General features: G+C 45.1%; 1 long non-coding RNA gene across 2 annotated transcripts in view; it reads right to left on the reverse strand.

The window, feature by feature from the left end:
• LOC137125381 (uncharacterized) overlaps positions 1-16320 on the reverse strand; it is a 218378-nt gene that overhangs the window by 3091 nt on the left and 198967 nt on the right. For both annotated transcript variants that reach the window (XR_010914133.1, XR_010914132.1), the window contains one exon: positions 2198-2248. This is a non-coding gene — a long non-coding RNA (uncharacterized lncRNA). The remainder of the gene's footprint in view (positions 1-2197; positions 2249-16320) is intronic.

The raw sequence follows: 16320 nt of genomic DNA on the forward strand, positions 1-16320 counted from the left end.
GAGCTTCTCTCTGAGCTATTTGGTTGGTTATGGATCCCTAAGGGACACCGCTGCCTCCTGCGAGCAGAGGAATCATGCCAGGCCCTCGGTCGATGTGTGTGTGTGAGAGAGATATTCTGGCTGACACTTCAACATGCGCCTAAGTATAACAGGACAGTGAAGATGAGGAAGACTAACAGAGGTGTTCTGAGTAGTAAACACACTGAGTGTTCTTCATGTGGAACTAAACATAATTTATAGGACTTAACTTTACAATAATTATTATAGAAGATACATTTTTACAGAATACAATTTATACCCAATTTATTATTATTTTTAAATAAAAATAGTTATGTTCCACGTGCTGAAATGAAAATGAACTAAGTCATATTAAGTGGAGCTGCTGATGACTTAAAAACTTGTGCCTGTATCTATTATTCTTTCTGCTACTCAGTCTTCAGTAATCATCTGATTGACTTAAAAAAATAAATAAATGTTATCTGCCTCAATCTGCCTCCATGCAGGTGTTAGAAGACTATTATTGAAATTTGTGCTCATTTTATCATGCTAGGCTAACTAGTTTGTTAGCCTTCAGCTAAATATTTAATGCTGGAAACAAACAGCTGGTCATAAAGTTCACGCTCATTTAATCTTGATTATCACAGGTGAGTGAAATCAGTCAGTGCTCAAAACACAAACTCATTCCTGTACAGTTTTGACTGTAAACCTGCTCTTTGGGTTAATTTATGCATCTCCGCATCCCTCATTCGTTAGATTTTGCCCTATTTCCATCACATCCTTCCAAGTAAAGTTGACTTTTTCGTGATGTTACCATAGAAATAAAGTTGCATTCCCTTTGAAATGCACTCATTAGTCAACGTGAACAACAATAAGTAAGTCAAATTGTACCGACTGTCACTGAATTTTTGTTTGGGATTTCCTTGTAAATTGGGCATTTAGCATCAGGTAGCTGGTGGCTACTGTAAAGAGCAAAACAAATAAGCAGTTATTTTCCCCTTTGGCTTTAAACTCCTGCTGCGAAAACAAAGCCGTTTCCATCTATCCCCCCAAAAAGTCGACGTGTTTGCAGTTACTGTGTTTTGATTCCAAAACGGAGCCTGTATATTGTGGCCTTTTAATTCCTCTCTTCCCTTCGCACGTGTCTTTACTTTCACACTGAACAAACCTGACAGACTGATGCAAATGCTGCTGTTCGCTTCTGTTTTAATTGTGTGTCGATCTGCAACTTTTAGCGTTTCGCATATGTAAAAACACTACTTTTCTTTTCACCCTTCCGACTCCACATTTCCAGCTCTTAGTTTCAGTGTCTGCCTCATCTTTTCTGGCTCCGACAACTTTGTTCCATATCTCATTCTCTGGCATAATTACAGCTTTATAGCAGCCTCCACTGCTCGGGCATGCTGTAGATATCCCCCCCCCCACCCAGTTTTTTTTTTGGTTTGGCGCTCATTAATAATTCACAGAAAGAGACTGGGAAATTTTAGTGCAATTTGCAGCTGCTGAATCCCAGTTATTGTTTTGCAGGGTGCTGCACAGAGAGAAAACCTCAGACGGAGGCTTTGTAGTCGTGAATGTAATTTGGCTGCGTCTCTCTGACAGGCCACACATCATTAGGGGGGTGAAGGAAATGTGTGTGGGGGGGTGACGGCTCCGTCCAGCCAGTCAAACACACTGTCCTCATCTGTCGCTCCAAACCCCTGACGCTCTCTGTTTCCTTAATGCTTTTAGATGCTGTTTGTTCATATTTATGCCTCATAACTATCCATGTTTTATTCTGTTTGTTTGCATTCGACCAGGCAGCTGCTGAATTATTCAGAGCGGGCCGAGCAGCTCCGCAGAGATGACAAAGACGACGGGAAACTTTTGGCCGCTCGTCTTTCAAAATGTAGGACCAGATGCTTCTTGAAAAAGCAACGGTGGCTGCATCGACCGAGTTTGACGGCCTTGTTGCCCGTCATGTTCCTTCACCGCGTCTTAACAGTATCCAAAACCAAAAAAAAAAAAAGAACTTGCTCTAGATAAAAGGTCAAAGTTCAAACGCTTGACGTGCATCTTTACCTTGCATGAAAACACGTTTTATATCTCACGTTTCGCTCATTTTCCTTTAATTTCTGAACCAACTGGATCATAAATGTTAGATGTTAAATGTTGTTGAGATTTAATTTAACTGTGTGTCTCTCTTGCTTTGTTAACCTACCTTCCCTCATGTCAGCATTTGCCAAGTGATTCCTCTTCCTCTTTCTGACACCTGTGAAGATAAAGGCTGATGTCAGACAGTTGTGGAGACTTATGACTAACATCTTTAAAACCACTTTCACGTTACAGTTGATATGATTCTGACCTGAACCACAGACATTTAGCTCCAGGATTAGAATTCTTTAAAACTAAAGACACTTTAGTTGTGTTTCTTCTGCTAAAATCATCATCTCTGTTCACTCATGTTTTATCCAAGTAAATCCTTCATCTTTGCAGCTTGATTTTTTTTAATACATTGTTTATCAAGTGCAATTTGCCAGTAAAACCAATCTGCATGTTAAGCCTGTGTGTGTGTGTGAAAGAAGGCACCAACCACCAAGAGAAGAGCCCAGAGGCATCAGGACTTGAAGGAAAAAAAGCAAAAAGAAGAAATCTTTTCTCCCTCTCTCATTTTGCCTGGCCTGACCTATTTTGCGCAGAGTATCTCATAACCGGAGAGTTTAGGGCTGTTTAATTCTAGGTGACACAGCAGTGTCCTGCAGTCTTTTCTTTCTTAATCCCTGGCATCTTCGGTAAAAGATCTCTCAGAAGAAACAGCGCTTGTTTCTGGCATCCAGCCGCCGCAGGGAAGAGAAGATTGTCAGGGTGCATTTCTTCCCTGCTCGCCAGCCATTCCTCAGGAGAGCTGTGTGTGTGTGTGTGTGTGTGTGTGTGTGTGTGTGTGTGTTGTAGGGGAGGGGGGTAAATCTGCCCCTCTTTTTGGCGAGTTAGGTAACTGAGGGGAAGAAGAAAGAGTTTTCGCCCTTGGAGAACAATTCCACCTTAAGCTCTTTCTGGAAATTACAGGAATGTTTCTCTTGTATTGCTCTTGTCACCTTGCCTCCAACATGGCCACAAACAAGCTGAAGTGAAAGTCGCTGATGCATTTGATACAACGCAGTGGAGGAAGGAGGAAGGAAAGGAGGAGGAGGAGGAAGATGCCCGGCGGGCTGGTGGTTTGTGTCATCCTCTGAAAGTGGGGTTTGTTTGCCTGGAGGTGGTTTGTGCAGAGGGATGTTGAACGCGAGGCTGGACTGCGTGCCCGGTAATCTCGCTGACCTCCCTGCCCAGCCGCCGAGGAGGGAGCGCGGCGAGAGGCCGAGTTGCTGCATGTTTTCCTCTCTCTGCCGGTCATTTGTCGGAGCGGAGACGCGTCGTAATCCATGATTTACTCTCCAAACACTGTGCTCAGTGACAAGCGGCCACACACACCATAAAATATACTAAAATTCAAATGTGGACAGTTAATCGTCAAGTCAGCGCGATTGTTACACGTATGCAAATACGACAATAAAAACACAAATGCCACCATTTCATATAACTTCAGTTCAAGTCCAAACAGAAGAGCATGCTGGTCGAACACACTTACTGTAGGTACTTCTGCACACTGTGAGCAGCAGCAACTCTCTTTCTGCAACAGCAGATAACGACGGGGTCGACCCCCCACACTTCCCATCTACAAGGAAACTGGGTGTCCACGAAACCCGCATTTTCCCCCCAATCAAAAGTTCCATTAACCTGGAGCACCCGGAGCTAATTGAGAGCAGGAGAGGGTTGAGACATCGCCGCGTCCCGGCGCGTCTCGCCTACGTGCCGGCGTCAGCGGACGTCACACCGCAACACGTCTGACATATTTGTAATTATCTGGGCTAAGAAGAAGAGATATACGGAAACAATCCGGCTCAGCTGGAGGTGATAGCTTTGCCTGGAAGTTGGCTCCATGAGGAAACAACTATGGGCAGGAAGGTTTTTCCAACCTTTGATTACCCAGATCATGTTGGAGGCACTAGGAAACACCAAAGTAGGGCTGTTTTACAAAAAGAGGGGGGGGAGGGGGGGGGGGGAATGCACAAATCTGCATTACTGTTTTGAAGATTTATACATCTTAACTTCACACATGCTCCTTGGTGGTGGGAGATCACAAGTTCATTATGTTTAGCACCGTTTTCTGATGGCGTCGTCTCTTATCTCCTCGAGAGGGTGAGAGATATTCTAATCTGTCGCCCCAATAGCCTTAAGCCCTGGTACGGCGAGCGGGCCAACTTTTGTTCCGCATAATCCCTCCACCCCAGCGAGAGAGGGTCATGTTTGTCAAAATGCGGCGAAGTGAACATGGAATTTTCTCCCCCTCCTCCTCCTCCGTCCCTGGCTTAATTTGGAATTAAAAATGCATGCGATTTTGAACTTTAGATCTCCGGAGAGAGCCATAAACAAGTATGAAATTAAGTGTCTTTTGAAATGCTGAGGCAGGGACGTGAATCGAATTGAGACGCTCACATTATTCAGCCTTGGCGGGCTTCAGAAGGGTGGGTGGGTGACCAGAGTGGCCTCTCGAGTCAAATCACTCAGAGTTGGTCCATAATGACTAAAACAAAGAGGACAGCAAGTACACCTCTGAAAACTGGAAGGAGGGCTGAAACCAAAGAGACCTGCTAAATGTGAACAACTTGGGCTCGATCTTTATTCCGGTGTCACCTCATTCACCTGTACGTAAAGTCTTGATCAGCTATTAAAATCTCTGCAACCTGTTAATCCTCAGTACTCGCAATGAACCTTTGTCTTTCCGTGGTAACACACCAAGGCCAATTTACCTGGGGATGTACATAGAAGTTGACTGGAGTCCACTTGTGACCAACCAAATGGTTTGGACAGTGTAGAAAAGCACAGACCTGCTTCTGTGTACAGTACATCATGGTGCCAAAATCCAAGCCACTAAGTCCAATAAACCCTCTGCAATAACATTTTGTAGTGAGGCACAGATCAGAGCAGGGTTATAAAGCTTCGAGAGCCCCAGGAGCACAGTGGCCTCAGCAACTGTAAAATGCAAGACGTTTAAAACCACCAGGACTATATCTGGCAGTCCAGCCACAGTCAGCGACCGAACGGAGAAGACCTGCTCGAGGGAGCACGAGGCCTGAAATGAGCAACTGGTCGCCTTTCTGCCACAAAGCCTAATGGGCCAGCTAAAGCCCAGACGTAAACCTCACAGACATGAAGGTGGCAGTGCACCGACGCTGCCTGTTCAATCTGACGCAGAGTGAGAGAGTCTGTCAGGAAGAACATAAACTGCTTAAATCCTTGACTATAATAATGAGCAATGCAGTGAAGTGTGCAGAAAGTGAAGGTTTGGGAAAAGGAAGGAGCTCTTCAGTCTGTATCCATGTCCACAATGACCCTCAGAGACACAGGCAAACAGAACCTTGCATCCAAATGTATGAAAACACAAATCAATCTAAGCAGAATTCAAGCTCCACTCCCCCCCCACCCACACCCTCCTCCTCCCAGTCTGTGAAAGTGTCCTAATATTTACACCTTTTTACGAGCTCCGCTGCTCTTTGCTCATTACCAGCAGCAACATTTGTCCTCTTTTAATAGCGGGTTGTGCGGAGGTCAGGCGGCACCTTAAGTAAAAGACGACACATCCTGTTCTCCCGCAGGCCACACAAGAGAGAGTTGTTAAGCAAATCTGCATTGTAATAGGCGATTAGTATTCATTTCTGTCTCCCCTTTCCACACACTGAATCCTTGTGTAACTTCATAGGGCTTCACTGCTCACGCGACTTCAACATTTACAAGTTCTTTAGTAAAAATTATAAGAACGGAGACACCTCAGTAATACTTCCAACATCCAGAGATTCCTCGAGGAGTCCTTAAGCCATGATTTAAGGTGCTAAGGGGCTCTCCTACTCCTTATTAAACTGTACTTTTAAGAGGGTCCTCACTCTTCGAGGCTTTGTGCTCACACAGTTCTCCTGCCAAAACCACGTGCCTACAGCTGTGAGGAGTTAGGGGTCAGACTGCAGGATGTGCAGTATATTTAATTACATTCCAGCTCAGGTATTCAACTCAAGCTCTCATCCAGGGCCACTTGACACTGCCGCAACACTGAAATATGCTCACATTTGTGGGGAATGTAAACTGTTAAAACAAAGCAGTAAACTATAGGGGTCAGAGGTCACAGTACTACTCGGTTTACTCAGGTTCAGTCAAAGTAACGTGACAAAAAGCGTCACACAAATTTGAATCCCTCTTCTTAAACATACACTCACCACTACATTCTCCATGGGTTACGTTCCGACGCAACACGCTTTGAAAAAAATATTCATCTGCTAACAGCTTATCGCTTTCTAAGGCAGACGAAGATTTTTAACTTCATTTTTTCATTATGTTCACGTTTAACGTAGTTTCATTGGAACAAAACTGAATCCAGGTGCACGTCTCTACCCAAACACACAGCAAGAATTCACAGCCGGATTATTTTGTTAGTTACCTGACATCTAATTTTTCTTACATCGACTAGCTTTTCTCTGCCGATGCTTTTCTCCTTCACTTTGAACATGTTATACTTAGCTTAAGCATAGTTTAGGCTTTTGCACTTTGCTCAACACTTCCGACCATTTTCCGCTATTCTGATAAAACTCCCAAACTTTCCAACAGCCAGACTGTTGCTAAACACAAACCTAACAGGTTTACGTCTCAGGAAGTCACCCAGTGGTTCTCAACCCAGGAAATGATCACTATCAGATTATAAAGAAGGGTCAGAAATATTATGTACTTAATAGTGAGCATCTAATCTGATCTGGCTCCCAGAAGAACATTTACCTACAAGCTAATTAGCAAACAGTGACTCCAGTGGAACAGGGTTCTGGTTTCTGCACAAAGTGAGGAAATGTGTCACTGTTTTAAATCCTGCAGTGAACCTCACTGTTATTGTGATGCACACGTTGACAGAGGCTACAAAAAGCAGTAAAATAGTTCCAACAGTTTGTACTGTACTGTACAAACAAACAAACTTCATAACCTCTGCAGGGGAGGCCACGAGGCGGCCGAGCGAGCGCCCGAACCGCTGCACTCATCTGTTGGTGCAGTCGACAGCTTGACCAGGGGAGCAACCCCCGGATGACGGATGGCGCACGGCCGGAAACGAGCGCCTTTATCAGGCCGCATTATCCTCCAGCAGCCGATCCAGACAGGCCAGATTTTTATCGAACTGTATTGGATTTAGTAATTTCCTTTTCCAAGACGAATGGATGGAGATACGGGGGGGTGGGGGTGGGGGCTCTTATTGTCTGCAACCCTGGGGTGATTATTACTTATGATCCATTTAGTATTTTGTGCTCGTCCCAACACGTGCCATCTATTACTCTCAGTCCACTGCGACTTGGTCACCTTTCTGTTCAGCACTGTGATACCACACGCAGACTGAGGAGCTAAGAACAAGATGTGACGAAGCGTAGTGCAACGCGCAGCAGGGCACAAAGGTCACGACCTCATAGCCCATCCCTGGTTAGAGAAGGTCTCAGTTATTATTTAGAGGGTGTGAATATGAGCAGACCAACAAAAGTCGACAAATCTTCAGAGAGATATACGACTTTGCCTCAGAGGTGTAAAACTTGACGCTCTTTATCTCCACCGTTTGGTTAAAATTAATTTGGGTTCCGTTTAGAAACGTATGCCGTCCTTTCTGATGCCGCAAGCGGTGCCATGAGGTGGACTGGATTAAAGTGGCATGTGTTAGCCCCCCCCTCCCCCTACAAATCCCACGGCTGTGAACACACAGACGGGGGAAGCACCTTGCGTCGATGAAAGCAGTGTCAGGTAATTTCACACTCTCACACGCACGCAGTCACGTCGACCTCCCCCGAGCGAACTCATTACCTGTCTCAGCCACCGAGCACACGCAGGATGCACCTTCTGGTGACGCTGGCATTTAATGAGCAGTGCGGGGGGGGAGGGGAGGGGTTGGTTGGTACACCGAGAAGGATGGAGGGGAGAGTTTTTCGTACTAAGCGTCGCAGTAAAGAGCGACAGTAACACAGAGCACAGACTGAAACAGTTCATCTTTATCCTGAGGGGCTGTGCAGGGTGAAAAACCAGGGAACATCCACCGCGACAGACCTGAACATGTACAAACTGGAACTAACCAGCACGGGCGGCTCCGCTCACCTTGTGGCATCGATGGCGACTAGGCAAACTAGAACAGGGTCGAGGTTCACCTCGTGCAGACCTGAATAAAACAGAGGGGGAGAAATCGAGGGCCAAGACCCCTCCAGCTGTCTTTCTCCCTCCATTTCGCTCCCTGAGAAATGCCTCCCCTCTCCAACACCATAACCACCCCTGCAACCTCCCTGCCACGCGGTAGCTGTCAAGGGAGGGGGTGGGGTGGGGGTGGGGCTGGACCTGCCAGGATGCATCTGGCTGACAGGCGACTGGGAAGGTGCACTGCGAGCGCACGTCACAATCAATAACCCCTGCTGAGGGCGATGGGCCGAGGGGGCGTAGACGCTCAATGCCACCTCTCTGTTCTTATTTTGGCACAGAGGGAGGGGAGGGCTGGGGGTTGTGGCATTGACTCGCCACCTAACACACGCTTGCTCCGGGTGTTTGGGATTTTGTTTTGAGAAAATACATATGCGCCGTGTGCAGGCATGCATGCAGGAGGAGCAAGTTTCTGAAGTGTGATACGTGATGTGATAAACTATAGGTCAGTCTCTGAGGGGGAGGGGGGAAAACAAGGGAAGGCCTAAGAAAAATGTTTCCAACTTTTTATTATTTTATTTTATAGATTCCTTCAAGTTATGAAAAGAAAAATTCTTTATGTCGACTCATGTCCAAAATTATGAGAACGCCAAACCAGCGGGAGTTTTCTGGAAACCGCTGCTCTAACTTGAGGGGGAAAAATGGGATCCGCATGTTTGCATGTGTCATTCTGTGGAAGGTGTGTTTGGGTCACGGTGCTGGGAGAAGGGGGTAAATCAATTGCTTTTGCACTTACAGTCAACAGCACGGGCCACAACTGACGCGCTGGAAGATCCGTTACGATTCCTTCCCAGAAAGAGGGGAGAAGAAGAAGAGCGAGCCGCCACCGAGACGACCAATTCCTGGCACATACGCGCGGCCGTAAACAGATATAACAAGTTCCCTCCATCGTAAGATGAGAGAATGTCAATGGGGCCTGACACCGAGACGCCCGACCGCCGATCAATCGATGGCTGACATTACACTTCAGCATGTCAAGCCTCTGCAGTTGTGAGTATTAAAGGTTTGCATTACCAAACGAGGTCCTCCTGCTGCTGGATGCCTGCATCCCTCCTCCCCCCCTCCTTTCATAATTCATGTTTACCAGTGCTGCTTACATTTTGAAGGGTGATTATCCAGTCACATCAAAACCTTAATGAAGCTCATTTCACTAGCAGCGAAAAGCATTAGGAGGGTTTTCCCTTTTTATTTTTTTAAAAAGGGGAAAGAAAAAAAAAAATTAATCGCACTTTTAAGGAATTCAAGAGCGACCGGAGCTGATTAAAGTGTTTCTGCCGTTGTGTTCGAGCCACAGAAAGACCATTTGTACAGAGCGTGCGGTTTTCTGCGAGAGGGAGATGGTCGGTCGTCACATCATATTTAAGTCGACAGCGTCCTCCTTACGTTTTTGTAAGCGTTGACAGTTTCTTCCTAACCGGACAAATTAACTGCCTTTGATACCTCGCTCCTCTCCTCCTAAAGCCAATCAGAACATGTTTACCATCAAGGGCCGCGAGGGGAAGAAGTTTTAAGTGTGAGCATGTGTGTCTCTTTCTAATCTGGCCTCTGATGTGATGGGGCCCTGTCCAAGGCAAGAAGAGGGGGCATCCTTGACGAGCTTGTTGTGCCTTTAATGAAGCGCAAAGCAATTATCAAAGCCGCCTCCCATTGATCTACCCTCTCACATGAGCTTGTCCAGCCAGCCAGACGCCCGCTTTTTAAGTCACTTTTCAAGCCCTGATTCATTATTGGGACCAGGCACCATGAAAACATGTCGGGATGTCAGACATTGCTTGTGCTCATTTGCAATGTTTTTTTTAATTTTGCCTCTTGTTTTCGACAGCAAAGCGGAGAGAACTCTATAACACGTAATTGTGCAGATTGGAAGAGAGTGAGAAGATTTACATTTATGAAACCTAAGATTTTCAGGTACTAAAGCAATAAAAAAGGGGATCCACTCGCCATTCTAAATAAGAGAATGAAAACCCATTTCCTACATTATGCACAGGAATCCATGCAGATGTATGGTTTACTCACAGTAATTCAGCTGGGGATGTGCTGATCTGGGGAACAAATTTGGGATAAAATAAAACGTGTTCTCTTCTACAGCGTATTCCGTGATGGATCACTATAAAACATCCGGGCAAAATATAGCTTTTCTGAATACAGACTTTTCTACGTTTTGTGTTTAGTAGGGTTAGGAGCAGCATAACTTTAAAAGTGAGACGCTTTTCCCGTCACGTTTGGTCTACACAGTACGGTATGTGCCACACATCAAGGGAAATGGACAGTGATGGAGCTTCAGTTTGTGACTGTATGTGGGTGTGCTCATTTTTTGGGCTCACACACTTATGCCTGTGGAAATGTTTAAATCTGTGGACGTGGGAAGGGTGGGGGGGGGAAAAAAAAAAAAAGGAAAGTTGGAACAGTAACATCCATCCAGGACACGCTAGCTGTTCCCTCACTGTGTGGACTTCTCCCTCGCAGCCTGACTGAGGCAATAAAACTTTAACTCGGCCTCATGAAATATGCTGCTGCGTCACTGCGGTCCGCCGCTCAGCGTCCAAACACATCAGTCCGTATTGTTACAGCGCTGTGTTTACCTTCAGGCCCCGGCGCTCTTCATTTTTGCATCGCCACCTGTCACCGAGCTCTCATTTATAAAGCCAGCGAGTTCCTTGCCCTTCCAAACAATACTAGAACTGTGAAACTTTCTGTTATATTTATACCAAAAAGAAATATAAATATTTGAGCTAGCGTTTAATGGGGGGTGGGGTGGGGTTGTGCATTCCATCATATCGTACACAACCCCAATTGTTACCTTGGATGAATCAACGGGTTGTATTTACTTTGGGGTCTGTGTGAGTGATATCTGCATCGATGCTGTTTGCCATATTAGTGAGCTAAGACCTGAGGCTCTCCAGCTGAACTATTGCGACTGTGTACACAATTTAGATGAAAATCCTGTTTATATTGCAAAAGAGGTGTATTTTGTAAGTCCCCCCCATCCCGCTGTATATTTAATTGTGAAATATTTCCTGCTACCCTGCCGTGGCCCAGCCAGTTTGTCCTGTTGGCCTAATACAACCCAGAATGCACCTTCAGCTTAAGCTGTAAATTTATGAGTCAGAGCAACATTGGGGGCCTTAAGAATGTTGGTTTAAAAAAATAAATAAATAAAAAAGTCCATTCATGATGAATATTACTTTTACTCATAACCCATCATCTTTTCACTCTTTTCCTAGGACGCCATTTTGTAGTAGTGTTTTTCGTATTTATTCATTTACTTATGTGAGTTTTAGAAAGAGCGTGGTTGCGATACAGTCGGATGGATGTTGCTTGTTAACCGGCTGTGCTGTGTTTGGGACATATTTTGCATCCAGTCCACTCATGTTGGGTCTGGGTTTGCTTTTGGTCTGACCACGCTTGGACATTTTTTAACTTTAAAATTATTCATTTATGGATTTTGGTTTCAGAAGGCTCTCCGCAAGTCTGTTTGTGATCAGGGACACTCTGCATAACTCGTCCGATTGAGGAGAAAGACCACTTAACAACGATGAAACGTTTTGAATAAAGGAGACACGGTTGAGGGTTTTTAAACTGTCAACTTACTTGGTTGTTTGTAGTTCTGCCCCCTTCACTAAAGTAATACAGCTGGATGTGTTAAGAAGTTAGAGCAAACACCAGAACCTGGCTAAAAGTTACAATCTGTTAATTCTTTGGAGAACTAAAATAGCCGTAGATACAGCAACTGATGCCTGATCCCTGCAGCATTAATACATTTAATCTACAATTTTAGTCTTTTTAGAACATCATTAATCTGATTCTGAAGACTTCCTTTGAAGGCCCTGACTTCATCTAATAAGAATCGGTTTTGATGCTGACTGGCAGGATAATTCACACAGCTTCCATGTAACGTTGACCATATGACACCGCTCCTGTGGCTTTCTACTGTAACCCAGAAATCTTTGAAAAGAGGCAATTTCAGATTATCGCGGCCTGATCTGTGCGGATGTGTCGGCCCTCGACGCTGTGAGTGGAGACGGCCAGGACACACATGGTTTAGGAACGCGCAGATGCCTCGTGTTGTCGTTAATCTCCCCGAGTGGCTCGCGTCTCGATGGCATCCATATGCAACTTTAATTTCAGCACTTCAAACTGCAGAGGGATAAAGATAGCTTTTGAAGATTGCTTTTTATGTTCGCTGCATTCATCTGAGCGTCTAAGTGTAGTGAAGAAGATCTGGACTGTTCTCTCTTTTGTGGCACAGTTTGGATTCTTAAAGAGTTGGGGGGGGGGAGAGGGGGGAAGAAAAAAACTAGAGTCGCTCAGCTTTTAGACAACTTGAAGCGTCTGAGAATGGCAGTCTTAGAGCCAATTTCCTGCAATTGTTTCACACTAACTAGATAAACACTTTCTGTCAATCAGAGCCTCTTCCAAAAGGTGTCACATTTCCACATCATGCAAAATTACACATGGCAACCGTCAGTGGCTGATGGAATAGTAATTTTGTGGAGGAAACTTCATTGAGCTGCCAGCTGTTTTGGACATTTTAACATTCAAGCGTTTTCTGTAGCAGGAATAAAGTGTCCAGCTTTTTTCTAAACGGCAGTTTTCCCCTTTCGCATAAATACGCTTCAAACAAACAACTGCAACATCCATGTTATGCGATCCCTATTGTTAACAGTTGTCTTTTAACTCCCGTCCAAATCAACTGGTGCTGCTCACAAAGGGCCAGTGCTAAAAGGATATGGAGCTTTCAGATGGCACCTAAGTGCTGTATCGCATAACCAGCGTGCCTTTTTATGGATTAACGGTTTATTCCTTTTGCTGGAGCGACACCAAAGCGCCTCAGCCCTCTAAAATATACTGCTTTTGGTGAATTATGAGTGTGGCCTTCATCCAAGTGCCTGTGGCCTTTCCTGTTTATTTGTACGGCGGCGCAGGTCGGCAGCGAGGTGGGGTCCGACGGATCCAGCTGAGCATGTGTAAACACTCATCCTGGGAGCTGGGCTGAAAGTGGCTATTTTCCTCCGGCGAGGGGATTTTTTACTGCCCATTGTTTTTAACACAGAATCGACCTCTTAAAAACATTGGACACTCTCTCATGGCTCTCCTGTGGCCTAACGAGTGCTTTGTATACACCTATTGACAAAATATCTCTGTGTTATGGCATGTGTATACTGCGACTTGTATAAACTGGAAAAGAAACACGAGTGTGCTGGCGGGAACATTGCCCATTTCATGCAAGTGCTCCCTGGAAAGCTTTCTGGATACCAGCTTAAAAACACTGATGACCCGCATTTTCCTTAACTGTGAATCTCAGGCACGCAGCCAGTGCTCAAATCTCACCTCTTGTCGAAACTTAATGCTCTGCTGCCGCTCTGCAGCTCCCTTTCCGATCAGGATACACTGATAAAATAATCTACTTTGACCCTTTCTCATCCACACACCGACTTGGTGCAGGTTCTTGTGCAGGATGCCTTTCACATCACAACCCTCTACAGAGTGCACCACCCATTTTGTGGTAAATGGGCAATTACTTCACCCACTGACCTAACGTCACCACTAAAACTTTATTCTCTATCAAGTTTTAAATCCTGGAAGTTACCCGGAAGAGCTACTTTGAAGTTTGTCAGTCCTATTGCTTAAGACCTGATTTGGTTCACACGAGTTATAACAGACGCTGCAGCAACTGCATAAAAAAAAATTCACAGCATAATATCCAGAATAATTGTTTCCAATGTCAGTCATCACATTTCAAGACTTTTATAAACTTAAGTGGCTCTAAAGATTTGATCAAGTACTTCTAAAGGTGTATTTTTACATTATACCCTTGAGAAACTAGTCAGAAAAGAAAAAACATGCGATTATGCAGAACTTGCATAAAATAAATGAAGCCAAAGTTTATCTTGACAAAGTTGCAAATATTGCTCGTCTAATAGAAACCAGCTCCACACAGTTTAATGACTTATGGAGGTACAACGTCTTCACCTTCTGACCTCTTCCCTCTCACTCTTGCATAGAAAACAATTTGTCGAATGTAATTTTGGAAATCATAGTTGATAAATTAATTAAAATTCTGTGCTTACGCAAAGCTGTAAAGGTTTGTGATGACCATCTGTGCACAGCCAAAAATGTGTAGTGGAGAAAAAGGAAAAAGAAAGAAAAAAAAAAAAAAACAGTTTCATTAGAATTTAGTATAAGACTTAAGATTTACAACATACATTACAAAATGGAAGTCAGACGGAAGCACTGTATACAGTTGGACACAAGGGGACAAACACTCTGTAATCGACTTCATGTCAGTTTAACCCTTGAGCGTAATCATGTGGACATTTTGTAGTAAAGTGTCTCTGAGGTGCGGCCACCCATATCGCATCACCGTATTATGGCTAATCCAAAGGCAAATTGTCAGAGGGAACTGAGCCTTCACTGCAGCTCTGACTCAACGAAACTCAAACCTTTTCAACCTCAACCTGCCAAGAGTGGCCGTTCATTTGCTGCGACATAACGGAGACTGTGATGGTAGTTACGAGGACGGCGTTTGGGGACAAGCCGAAGAAAAACACATCTGTAGGGTGGAGGGTGGAAAGAGAGGAGGCTGTTTCAGTGTTGCCACTATTTGAAAGCTTCTCCGGGCTGCCCGTGCACTTTGACACTGGTAGCGGAGTCCCGGAGGCCTGGACCGTCAGGGAGAAGTGTGTGTTTGTTGCTGCTGAGGGCGTCGGGGAGCAGGATCCAAGCCAGGGTCAGGGGGTTAGATACATGTCCTAAAAGCAAACTGTAACCTACTTTCACCCCCACCCCCAAACACACACGCACAGCAAAACAACACAGCACAGAGTCCACTCTTGACGTTCTGTCTGTGTTGCAAAGTCAAAAGGCCACAAGAGAGAAGAGGTAGTTCAGAAAACTTTCGGGCATCTGCCGAAGAGCCTCACAGTTCCCAGAGTGCTGTCGGTTTCAGTGTGGGTGGCTCAAATCCCTCAGCCCTTCAGTCCAAGTGTCATCCAACACAACTGCTGCTCAAGTGTAGCTTTAACACACCAAGATGATGAGTTGGCACTGAATTTAAAACCTCACGCAGGCTTTTTATAATTGAGAGCTTGATCTCAAAATAGTGTCACCTATTCAGACGTGGCAGAAGGGGACCAGAATTCTCGCCTTTCTGTCTTACACTGACTCATAGCGGGTCGTGATGCTTATTATTCCCACGAGTGACCTCACAGACCAAATAGTGGATCCTGAGCAATCACCACATGCCTTTTCACCATCATTTCACTTTCATTCTCACCGTTCCAACACAAATCAATAACAGCCCACTTATTCTGCTTCACCTTTTTGAACAACAGTACATACCGCCTCAATCTATCAATGTCATCGATCACGTAAAAGTTGTCCTTACATAACAGAAAACTTCAAGGGAAAAACAAAAAATCCTCACGAGGTAGAAAAGAAGTTGGCACTTTGACTCACTACACAGGATGCTACATTTGATCCCCACCCAGTGCTTATCAGCCTGGGCCATTAGATATTAACACAACTGCTACAATGTTCCCATCACAGTAAAAAGGTTAAATATTGAACAACCCCAACCTGAGAGAAACCAAATTAAGACTGCTACACTCTGCAGATAGGACGTGAAACGGGTTTGTGGCGTAAAAGCCTTGAAAACATTGCTTCCTTTGGATTGGAAGGAAACCTCTTCGACAGGCATACTCTGGGCAACCATTGCATTTCCTCCAAAACACATTTGGCAAAGCGCATTAGTAAAACATGAAAGCATTTTGTAGGAGACAAGGTTTTTCTGCTTCTGTTCTGCTCGGTTGTTGCCCCGCAGGCTTCTGACCCTCCCGCTAACCTTAGTGCAGTATCGAGTCGATGCAAACCCACCAACATGAGCACACACGCAGAGACACCTCTGGCCTGTAGCACCAAGAACAAGATCTGCTCCACTCAGGATCACGCCGCTCCTCTTCTTTCTACGACTCGCTGCTAGTTTGAAGTTTGACTCTGAGGCGTATTGGAGATCTTATACGGTTTGAAGTCGAGAGCCGCGGCACC

The sequence above is a fragment of the Channa argus genome, chromosome 4, assembly GCF_033026475.1.
Source record: "Channa argus isolate prfri chromosome 4, Channa argus male v1.0, whole genome shotgun sequence".
In the NCBI taxonomy this organism is placed as follows: Eukaryota; Metazoa; Chordata; class Actinopteri; order Anabantiformes; family Channidae; genus Channa; species Channa argus.